The sequence below is a fragment of the Oncorhynchus kisutch genome, linkage group LG15 (assembly GCF_002021735.2).
Source record: "Oncorhynchus kisutch isolate 150728-3 linkage group LG15, Okis_V2, whole genome shotgun sequence".
In the NCBI taxonomy this organism is placed as follows: domain Eukaryota; kingdom Metazoa; phylum Chordata; class Actinopteri; order Salmoniformes; family Salmonidae; genus Oncorhynchus; species Oncorhynchus kisutch.
The window spans coordinates 30,141,405-30,159,378 of record NC_034188.2 but is presented as its reverse complement, the minus strand read 5'-3'; the positions used below and the strand labels follow the sequence as shown (position 1 = coordinate 30,159,378).

Genomic DNA, 17,974 nt, shown 5'->3' with positions numbered 1-17,974 from the left:
CAGTTTTTTCGATTGCTAAACGACAGTGGGCACAACTGGAGTCACATGTGCAAAACTCTAACTACAGTCTGCACTACCAACAGTCACCTGAGCTAAACAGTTCACATTACCTGCAAAACTCATTCCAAGCAACGCAACTCTTAACACATGGCTCAAAACACGCTCAGTGCAGCCAAACACTATGCACAACCCTCACTGAGATAACACACACTGTCACTCAGAACACACTGAGAGTAAAAACACTAGCATCAAACACCAATAGAGAAAATACTAACTTTTCATCTTTACAGTTTGAACAATTTCAGTGACTTCATACAAAGTCATATTTTCTTCAAAGAAAAGAGTGACATTCTTTCACATGATTTATAAAGATTTTTAGAACATAACAATTCTTTAAGGTAAATGAAAATTAGCAGATTGCTTCAATAGTCTGTAGTAATTTACGGAATTACAGTAATGAGAAAAAAAAGGTAGAAACTAAAAGTACATACTGTAATTCGAACAAATAGTGGAGGGGCTAATCCTGCCTTTCTCTAGCATCAGGCCACAGGTTTTCTTCAACATCACATCTAATGTTTTCTCTTGCCATGCACCTGGGGAAGAACCTTCTGGAGTGCCTTATCCATCCCTGGCAGTCCTCTGGACTCGTGTCCTCACATCCGGCACGCATGGCTTCCAAAAGAGACATTTGGTCATGTGGGTGGTGACCAAACACTTTCCACCTCCAGGCAGAGAAAAACTCCTCTATTGGGTTGAGGAAGGGTGAATATGCAGGCAGGTACAAAACCATAAATCTGTGATGTGCTGCAAACCAATCTGTGACAGCTGCAGAGTGGTGAAAAGCAACGTTATCGCAAACTATGACAAAAACTTGTGGGTTTCTTACTGGCTCCCCCTATTCTGCTGGCACTAGCTGAGCATAGAGCTGTTCTAGGAAAGCTATAAGCCTTTCTGTGTTGTATGGGCCAATGAGTGGTGTGTTGAGAAGCAAACCATCATTGGCCATTGCAGCACACATGGTGATATTTCCCCCCCTTTGGCCTGGAACCTCCACAGTGGCCCTTTGACCTATAACATTCCTTCCTCTGCGCCGTGTTTTGGCAAGGGTAAATCCAGCTTCATCGATAAATACAAATGAATGTGGTCTTTCCAGTGCTTCCACCTCCATTACTCTCTGAAAAACAGTAATTGCACAGTTTTACTGTAGAAATGCTAGTGTTTTTTTTTACTGTAAATATTTTGTATAGCTGTGTACGTAACCTCAGACGTCTTACCTGGACATATTGGTATCTTTGCTCCTTTACCCGTTCACTGTTTCTCTCGAACGGTACAGTGTATAACTGTTTCATTGTAACTTGGTGTTTCTTTAGGACTCGAGCAATAGTTGTTGTGCTGACAGAATTAACATTTTCAAATATATAATTATCAGCCAGCACTCTATCTTGAATCTCCCGCAGTTTTATTGCATTGTTGACAACAACCATGTCAACAATAGCATTTTCCTGCGCATCTGAAAATATTTTTCCTCTTCCCCCTGTTGGGGGCAGCCTTTGGGTCCTGTTGTAAAAATATATTTTACAGTCAAACTTACTGTAATATATATCTGTGTAAATATTCTATAATTGCAATACAAAATAGATTCCTGTAATGTTTTCATTTACTGTAAGGATGTAACTCTCACCTGTTTGCATGATGGAAAATTCGCATTACAGATGCCACTGTGGATCTTTGCAGATTGGGTTGCACCCTCAACCCTGCCTCTCAATGAGAGACCATGGTTCACGACATGGTCTATAAGTGTAGCCCTTATTTCATCTGAAATAACAGCTCTTTGTCTTCTTTGTCTTCCTCCACGCATCCGCCCTCTCCCTGCCACCCTTCTCCCTCCACGAACCCATCTTCCTTGTTCCATTTCCAAAATGAGTCTTTCTGAGCTCTACCTATATATACTGTAATATGTGTGTGTGTTCACTAACAAGTCTAAAACAAGACACCTGCTTAGCCTTTCAGCTGCAATTGCAATCAGCAGTGTTTGAAAGGCACAGGGCTGAAATCTATTCCGTTTTGAATGTGTGGTTCACAGTTTTGACAGCAGTGTGTTAGCATTTGAACAAAGTGCTGTAAATCCACAGTGTTGTGCAGGTTGTGGTTAAAGTCATGGGATACGTGTGTAGAGTTTCAATCAATGAAAAACGAACTAGAGTTTGGTCCACATGAACTGCTGCTGTGCAGACTGTAGTTAGAGTTTTACACATGTGACTCCAGTTGTGTCCACTGTCGTTTAGCAATCGAAAAAAACTGTAATGACTTTGAATGGGAGCAAATGACTGTTACACCCAGTGATGTAGTCGCATCAAGTCCCAAGTCCGCTCTGCAGGAGTTCGAGTCCAAGTGCTCCAGTCTGAGTCACTGGGTCCACAGTAACTCAAAAATAAAGGTATCTAACCAGTCAGATACACTGTAGTGGCAATAGGGATTTTGTCAATGAATTGTTTGCTTTCATTTTTTCTTTCTTTCTGTGCCACCAAATGATTGCATGTAGGCTACTGGTAATGTTACCAGGGCCAAGTTCAGTTGCAAAATGTTCTTGAACATTGCAGATAGAAATGACATAAAGAGCTGATGTTATTCCTTATTCAACATGTCAGAGAGGCATGTTTGTTCTACATAGCATATTTCTATCTGAACGTTCCAAAACCTTGCGTCCTGCTGAACGCCCTGCAGGTTGTTAGCTATAGCTAACTAATGAGGTAACGTGACTGAGCAAGGTGTAGCCTAAACAAATGGCTAACGGTCCAGTCCGCAAGTAGCCGAGGTTTAGTGCAGCCCGGGCTGTGCTTTATGAATGTAAAATGCACAATAGAATCAAATATAAAATCGTTGCCCAGTATTAGGCTTTTGAACGGTAAATCACTCAAGCCGTTTTCTCGGAAAAGAGGGTGTCTTGGCTATGGAATCTGGCTATGAAATGCAGTGGGGAAAGTGGGAGGGTTGAGTGAGACTACAAATTCAACGCCAGTCTACTTTGCTATACTGCAAGGAGAGAAAAACAAAAGCTGGACTGCTGTTTTACTGTGAAACTCAATTCTGCTATTGTTTATAATTTTGTGAAGTGGCTTGTGTTTCTTAATCTGGCAAAGAGTAGCTCATTAGGAGGCTGGTGATGGGGAAGCAAGAGAGTCGCCTGCACAATGAGTCGGAGCGAGTTGTCTGCCCACACTCATCTCTTGCTCCCCTGCAGCTCACCAGCTGATGTAGGCCGGGTGTGGTGAGTCCCTCCCACTGCTGAGCAGAACAGCGAGGCGCATCTGTGCTGCTAATATTAATTGTGCGTATCACTGAGAAGCTCTCAATCTCTTAAAAAACTATTGTCCAGTCCACCCAGTCAGATTTTAGTCACAGAGATAATTTTGTCTCGTTTTAGTCAACTGAAATGATTTCCCCCCATTTTCCCCCCATTTGGTTACATTCTTTCTCAGTCTACTTAGTCAGTTATCAATCGTCACTGAAAAATAGGTGTTTGACGAATATTTGAGTCACTGTATTTGTTGATGAAATTAACAGGGACACACACAGACACGCAGACACACAGACAAACACACGCAGACACACAGACACGCAGACACACAGACAAACACACACAGACACACACACACACACACACACACAGACACACACACACACAGACACACACACACACACACACACACACACACACACACACACACACACACACACACACACACACACACACACACACACACACACACACACACACACACACAGACACACACACACACACACACAGACACACACACACACACACACACACAGTTCATGCCCTGTTTACTGGAAAGCGGTTGCTGTGCAGTGACACGTGCATAAGGAACTGGAATGTTGTATTAATGATGCAGGAACACCAGCCCTTGTACAAGTCACGGCCGCATTTGACCATGGTTCAAGGACAAGGCCAGGCCAATGCACTCCACCAAACAGAAAGCAATTGCCACAGTCGGTCTCTAGTTTCTCAAATGGTTCCAAGCGCCAGCGGTGTCACCATACAGGGACACTGAGCTCTAAGTGGAGAGAAGGCAAAGCAAATTGCTACAAGATAAAGGAAAGCACAGTAGAGACGTCGCACTGACGAAAGACCAGGCCAATTCTAAACGCCTGGCAGTTGGCAGACAGTACCCAATACACATCTATTGCCCATCGGCATGACAACGGTAGAGATAAAAAGACGTGACACAACCCAGCCACTCATTACAAGATAACACTCCAGAGGGCCAATAAACGGCGTTACATTTTGGAACGTTCTATCCAGGACGGAACCGTAACAGCAGGCGCCCGCCAAATGGCTCGCCCTGCTTTAAATGGACAGAATCCAGACCATACATAAGGAATCAGGTGAACATTCTTGTTAACGCCAACAACCTTGCTTTCTGGGATAAACCATTACATAAGGATCTAGGCTGGGAGGCAAGAAGTGTACTGATGCATGCTATGGTCATTGTGTGCTGTAGAAATGCTACATGATATTGTGAGTTCTCCCTAACTTATCTCTATTTCAAGGAGAACATGTTTTGTATCATTGTGTAGGGAACATTATGCCCTGAAAAATGACCCATCTTTCCCGGTTGTACGAAGGATTTATCTATCAATAATGGAAGAATATTCCATTCCCTAAGGAAAGGGACTCTCCTCCCTGGGGTTGGGTGTACCCCCTGCTGTGCCAGCCCCGCCCTCATTGTCCATTTGCACTGAACACCCCCATGACTTCCTTGCTTTTTGAAAGGATGTTTGGGAACCCGACCAGAGATTGAGCTACTACTGAATTCCACGTGAGAGCATTCAATGCAGCCTTTCCTCACTCGTTTAATCCGTATTGGTGTGAGTGTGTAAAACTGTGTACCTCCATACTGCTTAGGCCATTTCCCTCATAAAATGACCTGCTTTGTCTCGTTTAGAATTATTGTGAAATAATTGCTTTTCCTACCCCGTCCTCTCCCTTCCCCTTGCTAACTACTCATCGTTGCTTATCATTTCTGACATAATCATTACCTAAGTATCAAATAAATATTTGTTTTATAAAATAATATCATTGTCTCTGAGATTTTGAATCTGACTTGTCATTAAAAGAACCCTACAGAACATTGAGATTGTAATTGTGACAACTAGGCCTGTGGTTTATGCTACATGCTAAGAGCATTTTCCATCGACTTAAATGATGGTTGGTGCCCTGTTTACCGTAGAATATAGATAAATCCATATTTTACATTCCATGATTAATTACCTAATTAATTAGACGTTATCATGACGTTAGGCCACTCTGCGACAGCACACATACAAAAAAAAGATGCCGACTTTTTCAAGTCGGCATCGTTTCTCAGCATTTTCACTGATTTCCACATAAAGTAGCCCTTCGCACTATTTGTCAGAGACAGCGCTCAGATGGGCTATTGATTGTGGTGGACTTGCAGACACCGCACCGCAGATGCATGCCTAATCACCTGCAGTAAAATGAAACAATTCCTATAGCAACAGCTCAGGATGACATTGGCCAATGAGAGGCCAACGAGTTTGTCGTCTATCGCTCTTACATTCCAGGTTCATTTGGGTACAGAGAGAACCAACCTCTGCACTACTGGCGCAGACAGAAACCCTATCTGGTACAGAGAGAACCAACCTCTGCACTACTGGCGCAGATAGAAACCCTATCTGGTACAGAGAGAACCAACCTCTGCACTACTGGCGCAGACAGAAACCCTATCTGGTACAGAGAGAACCAACCTCTGCACTACTGGCGCAGATAGAAACCCTATCTGGTACAGAGAGAACCAACCTCTGCACTACTGGCGCAGATAGAAACCCTATCTGGTACAGAGAGAACCAACCTCTGCACTACTGGCGCAGACAGAAACCCTATCTGGTACAGAGAGAACCAACCTCTGCACTACTGGCGCAGATAGAAACCCTATCTGGTACAGAGAGAACCAACCTCTGCACTACTGGCGCAGATAGAAACCCTATCTGGTACAGAGAGAACCAACCTCTGCACTACTGGCGCAGACAGAAACCCTATCTGGTACAGAGAGAACCAACCTCTGCACTACTGGCGCAGATAGAAACCCTATCTGGTACAGAGAGAACCAACCTCTGCACTACTGGCGCAGACAGAAACCCTATCTGGTACAGAGAGAACCAACCTCTGCACTACTGGCGCAGACAGAAACCCTATCTGGTACAGAGAGAACCAACCTCTGCACTACTGGCGCAGACAGAAACCCTATCTGGTACAGAGAGAACCAACCTCTGCACTACTGGCGCAGACAGAAACCCTATCTGGTACAGAGAGAACCAACCTCTGCACTACTGGCGCAGACAGAAACCCTATCTGGTACAGAGAGAACCAACCTCTGCACTACTGGCGCAGACAGAAACCCTATCTGGTACAGAGAGAACCAACCTCTGCACTACTGGCGCAGATAGAAACCCTATCTGGTACAGAGAGAACCAACCTCTGCACTACTGGCGCAGACAGAAACCCTATCTGGTACAGAGAGAACCAACCTCTGCACTACTGGCGCAGATAGAAACCCTATCTGGTACAGAGAGAACCAACCTCTGCACTACTGGCGCAGATAGAAACCCTATCTGGTACAGAGAGAACCAACCTCTGCACTACTGGCGCAGACAGAAACCCTATCTGGTACAGAGAGAACCAACCTCTGCACTACTGGCGCAGATAGAAACCCTATCTGGTACAGAGAGAACCAACCTCTGCACTACTGGCGCAGACAGAAACCCTATCTGGTACAGAGAGAACCAACCTCTGCACTACTGGCGCAGACAGAAACCCTATCTGGTACAGAGAGAACCAACCTCTGCACTACTGGCGCAGACAGAAACCCTATCTGGTACAGAGAGAACCAACCTCTGCACTACTGGCGCAGACAGAAACCCTATCTGGTACAGAGAGAACCAACCTCTGCACTACTGGCGCAGACAGAAACCCTATCTGGTACAGAGAGAACCAACCTCTGCACTACTGGCGCAGATAGAAACCCTATCTGGTACAAAGAGAACCAACCTCTGCACTACTGGCGCAGACAGAAACCCTATCTGGTACAGAGAGAACCAACCTCTGCACTACTGGCGCAGATAGAAAGCCTATCTGGTACAGAGAGAACCAACCTCTGCACTACTGGCGCAGACAGAAACCCTATCTGGTACAGAGAGAACCAACCTCTGCACTACTAGCGCAGACAGAAACCCTACCTGGTACAGAGAGAACCAACCTCTGCACTACTGGCGCAGACAGAAACCCTATCTGGTACAGAGAGAACCAACCTCTGCACTACTGGCGCAGACAGAAACCCTACCTGGTACAGAGAGAACCAACCTCTGCACTACTGGCGCAGATAGAAACCCTATCTGGTACAGAGAGAACCAACCTCTGCACTACTGGCGCAGACAGAAACCCTACCTGGTACAGAGAGAACCAACCTCTGCACTACTAGCGCAGACAGAAACCCTACCTGGTACAGAGAGAACCAACCTCTGCACTACTAGCGCAGACAGAACCCCTATCTGATGAAGAGCCACCTCAGACATCATCACTATTAAAGATAGTAAAGGAATAGTGTAGTCTGCCGTAATTCTTTATTCGTAGAGAGAGGGAGTCAACTGCAGTTTCTATTCCAGAAGCATAGTGTACATACAGTACATGGTGGGTGTTGAACCCTTCACCAGGGGCCGTCCTCTGGGGGCCTGGCCTGCAGCATGACCCTGATCGATGGAAACACGGGCCTACAACCCTCCTCCGCTGTGTCTGGTCTTGGGTAAAGCCTCTTCAAACACCAGCTTCAGAGACGAACTCGACACAGGTTTATCGTATAAAGTGTACATCATAGAAAGTAAGTTTTTAGTGCTCTGTGTTCAGTGTTCTGTGTTCAGTGCTCTTGTTCAGTGCTCTGTGTTCAGTGCTCTTGTTCAGTGCTCTGTGTTCAGTGCTCTGTGTTCAGTGCTCTTGTTCAGTGCTCTGTGTTCAGTGCTCTGTGTTCAGTGCTCTTGTTCAGTGCTCTGTGTTCAGTGCTCTTGTTTCAGTTCTCTGTGTTCAGTGCTCTGTGTTCAGTGCTCTGTGTTCAGTGCTCTGTGTTCAGTGCTCTTGTTCAGTGCTCTGTGTTCAGTGCTCTTGTTTCAGTGCTCTGTGTTCATTGTTCTTGTTCAGTGCTTTGTGTTCAGTGCTCTGTGTTCAGTGTTCTGAATGTCTGTTATGTGTTATACATTATGTATTATGTCTTGAGTTTCTGCTGGTGGGTGTGTGGTGGGTGTCTGCACATGTGCGAGTGCATATATTTGAACAAAAGTGTTTTTAGTCATTGGTATGTAGGTTAGTGCAGAGCAGCAGATTGGATGGAAGTGTGTGTGTTTATGTCTTCATGTTTACTGTCAGCCAGGCATGTCCACAGATCGGAGTCTACCTCTGCTGAGCACCTGCTCCTTTGTCCTCTATTACTTGCCAAGTGGCCTTTTGTGTGGTGTTATAATATCTATATTATTTGTATACAGTTTGTCATTGTTGTACGGAACCCACTGTCCGCAAGTCAGCATGACATCTTCATGTTCACCACCCCCAACCCCCCCCTCGTCCGTTGGTTGCTCCTGTTGGTCTGCCCTGTATGGAGCCTGCGCAAGCCTGGGTTGCTCCTGTTGGTCTGCCCTGTATGGAGCCTGCGCAAGCCTGGGTTGCTCCTGTTGGTCTGCCCTGTATGGAGCCTGCGCAAACCTGGGTTGCTCCTGTTGGTCTGCCCTGTATGGAGCCTGCGCAAGCCTGGGTTGCTCCTGTTGGTCTGCCCTGTACGTGTGCCCCCGGTGTCCAAACATGCATGGCTTGAGATGTGGTCAATGGTCGAGTGTGTAGCTACCTACACTGACCAAAAATATAAACATGTAATGTGTTCCAGAAATGGTCAATTCCCACACGCACAGTTTGCACAGAGCAGTTTGATGATGTCAACGTTGTGAACAGAGTGCCAGATGGTGGTAGTGGGGTTATGGTATGGGCAGGAATAAACTACGGACAACGAAACCCTTGTAATTTATCTATGGCAGTTTGAACGCACAGAGATACCGTGACGAAATCCTAAAGCCCGTTGTCGTGCCATTCATCCGCCGTCATCACCTCATGTTTCAGCATGATAACGCACAGCCCCATGTCGCAAGGATCTGTACACAATTCTTGTCATCTGGAAATGTCCCAGTTCTTCCATGGCCTGCATTCTCACCAGACATGTCACCCATTGAGCAAGTTTGGGATGCTCTGGATCGATGTGTATGACAGCTTGTTCCAGTTCCCGCCAATATCCAGCAACTTCACACAGCCATTGAAGAGGAGTGGGACAACATTCCACAGGCCACAATCAACAACCTGATCAACTCTCTGTGAAGGAGATGTGTCAAGCTGCATGAGGAAAACGGTGGTCACACCAGATACTGACTGGTTTTCTCATCCACGGACACAATTTTTCTTTTAAAGGTATCTGTGACTTACAGAAGCATATCTGCATTCCCAGTCATGTGAAATGCATAGATTAGGGCCTAATGAATGTATTTAAATTGACTGATTTCCTCACATGAATTGTAACTCAGTCAAATCTCTGAAATTGTTGCATGATGTGTTTCTATATTTGTTCAGTGTAGTTTAAATATGAACAGCAGCACAACGTGAGTAACACTTGATTCACGTCATCATAATATTGGGTCTGGTTGGAAGTGTTGCGCTGCAGAGAGAGACAGAGAGACAGAGAGGAGTGGCTGCATCTATGACCCGTCGACCCAACATTCCTTCCTCAGTCGGGAGTTGCACATGTGTGTCAGAGCAGCAGCAACACCGGTAGTCTAGACCTTAAATTACCACCATATCCTCAAATATCCACACAAGCCACCAGCCAGCCAGCCGTATAATATGAGTCAAAAGATGATGAATATTATATTAAAAGAAGTTATTCAAGAGCTTTGAAGATCAATCACAATCAGAAAAGCAAATAGAGCTAGACAACTAGCAGATCAGTTGATATATAGCCCACTCTCCTTTCCCCATGTCAGTGCTGTTCATTGACTACAGCTCAGCGTTCAACACCATAGTGCCCTCAAAGCTTATCAATAAGCCAAGGACCCTGGGGACTAAACACCCCCCTCTGCAACTGGATCCTGGACTTCCTGATGAGCCGCCCCCAGGTGGTAATAGACTGTTCTCTCTGCCACCGCATGGCAAGTGGTACCGGAGGGCCAAGTCTAGGTCCAAGAGGCTTCTAAACAGCTTCTACCCCCAAGCCATAAGACTCCTGAACATCTAGTCAAATGGCCACCCAGACTATTTGCATTGCCCCCCCCCCCTCTTTACACCACTGCTACCCTCTGTTGTCATCTATGCATAGCCACTTTAATAACTCTACCTACATGATACTACCTCAACTAACCGGTGCCCCCGCACATTGACTCTGTACCGGTACACCCCTGTATATAGTCTCGCTATTGTTATTTTACTGCTGCTCTTTAATTACTTGTTACTTTTATCTCTTATTCTCATACGTATTTTTTTTAAACTGCACTGTTGGTTAGGGGCTCGTAGGTAAGCATTTCACTGAAAGGTCTACCCCAGTTGTATTTGGCGCATGGGACTAATAAAATGTAACTTGATTTGATCTTTAGCAATTACTTTAACTAGCTTGCTTACAATTTGTTATGAGTTCAGGTGTTGTTGCAGAAATAAATAGGCCTATGCTCAAAAGTGTAAAATGTTTTGCTACAGAGGCTGTTGATATGTCATGAATTTCAATATATTATTTATTAAACAGGCTTTTTTCCCCATGTTGAGCACCTGAAAGGTCAGGATCCTGCTGTCTCTCTAATGTTTAAGTACTTTCAATATCCTTATGAGTGTCGGTATGTCTGTATCTGTATCTGTATCTGTAGATGTTTGTGTCTCAGTGTGCCTGTTCGTATATGTCTCTTCCCCTATCTCAATGTCTCTGTTCATGTGTTTGCTCTCCCTGATCAACAGGGTGGAAATGATAGTATGAAGCCCACTCAACAAGCTGACGGGGTGAAGTCGTGGTCTGGTTTGACTGACTGGCGGCAGTGGCGGTGGAGCGTGGCAGAGCCCTGCTGGGGCACTGCAGGAGGGCTTGTAAAGGTGAGGCTCCGGCACTTGGGCCCCACAATAAGGGGTGCCTCTGGGGAGGGTAATCACCATGAGGCCAACAGCAGTCAGCAGAGCCAGTGGCCCCCCGTCACAAAGAGACCCCTCTCAGAGAGACACAGGCCAGGCTTTGTATTCCCACACACTTCGAGTGTGCCTCGCTCCAGGGGGCCTGAGAGCCACCGCAGGAGGCCTAATAAACCATTAAGAGTGAAGGGGGGGGTCTGACGGGAGGGAGTCTGGCAGGGGTGATACACACACACACATACATACACACATACATAAACGCGCTGGTGCGGCGAAGAGCGGGGAATCACTCCAACACTTGGACTCGGATACGCCCCGTAGCACTCACATCCGTCATCATGAAGTGCTTTGAGAGACTAGTCAAGGACCATATCACCTCCACCCTACCTGACACCCTAGACCCACTCCAATTTGCTTACCGCCCAAATAGGTCCACAGACGATGCAATCTCAACCACACTGCACACTGCCCTAACCCATCTGGACAAGAGGAATACCTATGTGAGAATGCTGTTCATCGACTACAGCTCGGCATTCAACACCATAGTACCCTCCAAGCTCGTCATCAAACTGGGTTTGACCCTGGGTCTCGACCCCGCCCTGTGCAACTGGGTACTGGACTTCCTGACGGGCCGCCCCCAGGTGGTGAGGGTAGGCAACAACATCTCCTCCCCGCTGATCCTCAACACTGGGGCCCCACAAGGGTGCGTTCTGAGCCCTCTCCTGTACTCCCTGTTCACCCACGACTGCGTGGCCACGCACGCCTCCAAATCAATCATCAAGTTTGCGGACGACACAACAGTGGTAGGCTTGATTACCAACAACAACGAGACGGCCTACAGGGAGGAGGTGAGGGCCCTCGGAGTGTGGTGTCAGGAAAATAACCTCACACTCAACGTCAACAAAACTAAGGAGATGATTGTGTACTTCAGGAAACAGCAGAGGGAACACCCCCCCATCCACATCGATGGAACAGTAGCGGAGAGGGTAGCAAGTTTTAAGTTCCTCGGCATACACATCACAGACAAACTGAATTGGTCCACTCACACAGACAGCATCGTGAGGAAGGCGCAGCAGCGCCTCTTCAACCTCAGGAGGCTGAAGAAATTCGGCTTGTCACCAAAAGCACTCACAAACTTCTACAGATGCACAATCGAGAGCATCCTGGCGGGCTGTATCACCGCCTGGTATGGCAACTGCACCGCCCTCAACCGTAAGGCTCTCCAGAGGGTAGTGAGGTCTGCACAACGCATCACCGGGGGCAAACTACCTGCCCTCCAGGACACCTACACCACCCGATGCTACAGGAAGGCCATAAAGATCATCAAGGACATCAACCACCCGAGCCACTGCCTGTTCACCCCGCTGTCATCCAGAAGGTGAGGTCAGTACAGGTGCATCAAAGCTGGGACCGAGAGACTGAAAAACAGCTTCTATCTCAAGGCCATCAGACTGTTAAACAGCCACCACTAACATTGAGTGGCTACTGCCAACACACTGTCAATGACACTGACTCTACTGCAGCCACTTTAATAATGGGAATTGATGGGAAATTATGTAAATATATCACTAGCCACTTTAAACAATGCTACCTTATATAATGTTACTTACCCTACATTATTCATCTCATATGCATACATAGATACTGTACTCTATATCATCGACTGCATCCTTATGTAATACATGTATCACTAGCCACTTTGTTTACATACTCATCTCATATGTATATACTGTACTCGATACCATCTACTGTATCTTGCCTATGCTGCTCTGTACCATCACTCATTCATATACCCTTATGTACATATTCTTTATCCCCTTACACTGTGTATAAGACAGTAGTTTTTTTTGGAATTGTTAGTTAGATTACTTGTTGGTTATTACTGCATTGTCGGAACTAGAAGCACAAGCATTTCGCTACACTCGCATTAACATCTGCTAACCATGTGTATGTGACAAATAAAATTTGATTTGATTTGATTTGACTCACGCACGGTTGCTCACTCATATACTATCACTCATTCGGTGGCATGCTAGATCACTCACTCACTCCCTCACCCTTTTCCTTCCTCTTTCACTACCTCCCTCCTGCCCTCTTCCATCACTCCCTTTCAGCACACTGTAGCCCACTGAATCCACAACCACTCAAAGACAGTCTCAGCATACCAGTTGTGTCAACGCCGTAAAGCAACAACATGCTGAGCTATAATGAATAAATACATGCATTGTTGTTCGCACACAAAGGGCTTTTCATGCAAAAGAACAAGCAGAAACGAAACAAAAGCAACGACGTCAAAACAAGCCAAATCCACTGTCGTGTTTAAAGTACACTAATGTGATGGCACTCTGTTCACTGGTGGGTACATTGTTGGAGAGATTACATCATTCCTTATATCTGCTTTTATATTCAGGTTATTGGGACTCAACACCAGGTCATGGAAATGCTCTTTGTTGTGAAACCATATGGTTATACATCACAGGAGGTTGCTGAGGGGAGGACAGCTCATAACAATGTCTGTAATGGAGTACATGGAATGGCATTGGATACCTTTCCACAGATACCGCTCCAGCCATTACCAAGAGCCCGTCCTCTCCAATTATGTATCGCCAACCTCCTGTGTTATACAATATAAGCGCTTTACATAGGAAAATAACAAGCAATACTGAGAACTAGAACACACTCTTGAGACTACTATATATTGTGGTTGAAAGGATTGTTCAAGACACAAGTAGGCCACTATAAAATGCCTCTGTATACAGTACAGTGGCTCAAAGCGCCAACCCCGCTCTTTTAAGTTCCTTGGGACGCAATCCATTTACCCACTTCAAATTATTCATTGGATAAAACATCCATGGCTTTATCAACAGTTCTCTGCTTGGTTTTGAATTAGAGCATGGCCATGCTTGTGAAAGGAGGAAGATTACATCAGAGTAGCACTGGCGTCATCACCCTGGTCATGTGACCTTCCTGTTTGGACAGGAAGTTTGATGAGAGGAAAGATTGTGGCTGTGGTAACTAGTGACATGCAAAATTGTATTTATCGTAACAAAATAAACTTTGTTTAAGGTTTGGGTTAGTCATAAGGTTAGCAGTGTGGTTAAGGTTAGGTTCAAAATCAGATTTTCTATTGACTTTGTAGTTTTGTTAACTAGTGACGAGTAAAGAGAACAGGAAAACATCCCTGAAAGGAAAGGAGCGAGAAGAAAAGCAGGGAGTGTTTAATTACAATTTTATGGATTTAAAATAAAGAGGCCTTCGACTGCATTTTTCATCAGTAGCACTCATTCAGTTGGTAAGCCTTGTTCTCATCCTCATTCACATCTCAGGCCAGGGGAGAACGAAGAGGGAAGGAAGGCTGATTACAATGCGGTCCTGAGCCCAGGCTCATGGGGATGCAGACTAATGATATTCAAATAGACTTGAAGGGCTTCCAGGGGAACTTAGAAATGTTTCCAAAACGCTCCTCCAACGTTTCTATATGCATGGAATGTACTTTAAGGAACGGCGCTGCCCGCCCCAACTCAGCCGGCTCCAACATCAAGTGACATAACAGTGCATGTTTTGGTTAGACAAAAGCAGGGAAGGAAGGAAGAGAGAGAGAGAGGGAAAGAAGAGGGGGAGGGAAGGAAGAGAGGGAGAGAGGGAAAGAAGAGGGGGAGGGAAGGAAAAAAGGGAGAGAGGGAAAGAAGAGGGGGAGGGAAGGAAGAGAGGGAGAGAGGGAAAGAAGAGGGGGAGGGAAGGAAAAGAGGGAGGGAGGGAAAGAAGAGGGGGAGGGAAGGAAAAGAGGGAGGGAGGGAAAGAAGAGGGGGAGGGAAGGAAAAGAGGGAGGGAGGGTTCGAATAACCGAGCCAACTAGGTGAAAAACCTGTCGACATGCTCTCAAGCAAGGCACTGAACCCTAATTGCTCCTGTAAGTCGCTCCGGATCAGAGCATCTGCTAAATGACTCAAATGTAAATGTAGCCATGTGGCGCCACTCCTGTCATAAATAATATCTGCTGTGGTTAAGTGAGAGGAAGAGACTCAGCCCAAATGGTTTGCTGGTGGAAGGACACCACTCAGCTCTTCTCAGACATACACACACCTGCTCAGCACTCTCCTGCCCCCCCCTACTGATTCTGAGGACAGAAGAGGACTCGTCGTTAAATCAACCTACCTACAAGACCTGAGGGCAAGAGTAAGACACTTAGCAGATGGAGAGCAAAGAGACACAGGTGGAAAAGGGAATAAAGGCAATGGTCCACATTTCTATCTCCCTCTGCCCTGGGCTAGAGCCAAGCCAGATCCATCTGCCCGGGGCTAGAGCCAAGCCAGATCCCTCTGCCATGGGCTAGAGCCAAGCCAGATCTATCTGCCCTGGGCTAGAGCCAAGCCAGATCCATCTGTCCTGGGCTAGAGCCAAGCCAGATCCATCTGCCCGGGGCTAGAGCCAAGCCAGATCCATCTGCCCGGGGCTAGAGCCAAGCCAGATCCATCTGCCCTGGGCTAGAGCCAAGCCAGATCCATCTACCCTGGGCTAGAGCCAAGCCAGATCTCTCTGCCCTGGGCTAGAGCCAAGCTAGATCCATCTGCCCGGGGCTAGAGCCAAGCCAGATCCATCTGCCCTGGGCTAGAGCCAAGTCAGATTCCTCTGCCCGGGGCTAGAGCCAAGCCAAATCCATCTGCCCTGGGTTAGAGCCAAGCCAGATTCCTCTGCCCGGGGCTAGAGCCAAGCCAGATCCATCTGCCCTGGGCTAGAGCCAAGCCAGATTCCTCTGCCCTGGGCTAGAGCCAAGCCAGATTCCTCTGCCCGGGACTAGAGCCAAGCCAGATCCATCTGCCCTGGGCTAGAGCCAAGCCAGATCCATCTGCCCGGGGCTAGAGCCAAGCCAGATCCATCTGCCCTGGGCTAGAGCCAAGCCAGATTCCTCTGCCCTGGGCTAGAGCCAAGCCAGATTCCTCTGCCCGGGACTAGAGCCAAGCCAGATCCATCTGCCCTGGGCTAGAGCCAAGCCAGATCCATCTGCCCTGAGCTAGAGCCAAGCCAGATCCTTCTGCCCGGGGCTAGAGCCAAGCCAGATCCCTCTGCCTGGGGCTAGAGCCAAGCCAGATCCCTCTGCCCGGGGCTAGAGCCAAGCCAGATCCCTCTGCCCGGGGCTAGAGCCAAGCCAGATCCCTCTGCCCGGGGCTAGAGCAAAGCCAGATCCCTCTGTCCCTTTAGATCACAGTAATAATAACACAGACACATCCTCTTCCCATCTCTCCCAAATTCATGCTACAAGTCCCTGTGAAGACAGAGCCAGTAACGGGAACTATAGAGTAATAACCTAACAACCTCCCTTGGCTAGGGGACTGCTCTGATATCACATAGGCTAAAACTATGTGATCGTAGAACAATGTGACAGTAGAACAACGCATCTTTCTAAGGAGAACAAGTCCTCATCATCAGATATGGCCATTCCGTAAAGGATGTGCACAAAGAATGACCTTGGTCAGCCCATGAACTGTATATACCTCTTCCTGTCCATGTCTGTGTGTTAATGTGAGTGGATGGTGATTGGCTAAGCAGAAGGGAGTACTGTGTGGAAGGGCACACAGTGAGGATATTGCATCACCATGGCATCTTCAGCATGCCCTGTGGTGCTGTCACGGCAACAGGAGCCAAGAACAAGGAGACACACCTGGCTGTTGTGTGGCTAAAACCACAACCCTTCTGATGCATCTGTGTGATATTGCTGGTCTACAACTCTCACCAATATGGGCATTGAGATAGAGAAGCCTTACAGTGTGAGTGTAAGGGATTACGTCCTCCTCTTCTGAGGAGGAGTAGCGAGAAGGATCGGAGGACCAATGCGCAGCGTGTTAAGTGTCCATAATGTTTAATCAAAAATGAACACTGAAATACAAAACAATAAACGTGACTAAACGACACAAACGAAACAGTCCCGTGTGGCACAAACACTGACACGGAAAATAAACACCCACAACTCAAAAGGCTACCTAAGTATGGTTCTCAATCAGGAACAACGATTGACAGCTGCCTCTGATTGAGAACCATATTAGGCCGAACACAGAAATCCCAAATTATAGAAAAACGAACATAGACAACCCACCCAACTCACGCCCTGACCATACTAAAACAAAGATAAAATAAGTGATTAAATCATTTACATGTTTAAAGATAATGATTAAATAATTCCACTCTGAAACCATTTAATTGAATGAAATTTATTTGAATCATAAAACTATAATCTGATGATGTGTGTAGTTTTAGTCAGAATTAGAACAAGGACTTTTTGTTTCTTTTTAGTATGTATGCAGGGTGCAAGTGGGAAACAAATAATAAGAGGAGCTATCGACAGACAAGTTGTAATACTGTGTTCCTTGCAGGACATCCTGTCTCCACCCGTGGACGGGAGAAACTGCTAGGCTGGCAGAAAATGATGAAACATGTTGCAGATTAAACAATGTATCTGTGTAGTGGAAAAACACCGACTGTCTGAGCAAGGCGTAGCTTACGATTTGAACTTGTTTGTGTGTGTTATAAAGACTGGGTTTGTATAATGGACTTCAGAGTACTCTTGTGAATAAACATTTTGACTATTGTAAGCTAGGACTCTTGTCTGTTTCATTCGTTGCAGCCTGAGTAGATAAATTGAGGTTTATAAACAGGTTTATTGAAGGTTAATTGAAAACATTATCATAACACTGAGCCAAGTCACATCCTACAGTAAATCCTTATCTTGTACTGTAACAGTGGATAAAT

General features: G+C 46.3%; 1 long non-coding RNA gene across 1 annotated transcript; it reads right to left on the bottom strand.

The window, feature by feature from the left end:
- Positions 1-574: 574 nt before the first annotated feature.
- LOC116353686 (uncharacterized) lies at positions 575-1,430 on the bottom strand. The gene is made up of 2 exons (XR_004203229.1): positions 1,275-1,430; positions 575-1,174 (listed from the first exon to the last, which is right to left on the bottom strand). It is a non-coding gene; the product is annotated as an uncharacterized LOC116353686 (long non-coding RNA).
- Between the last annotated feature and the right edge of the window lie 16,544 nt (positions 1,431-17,974).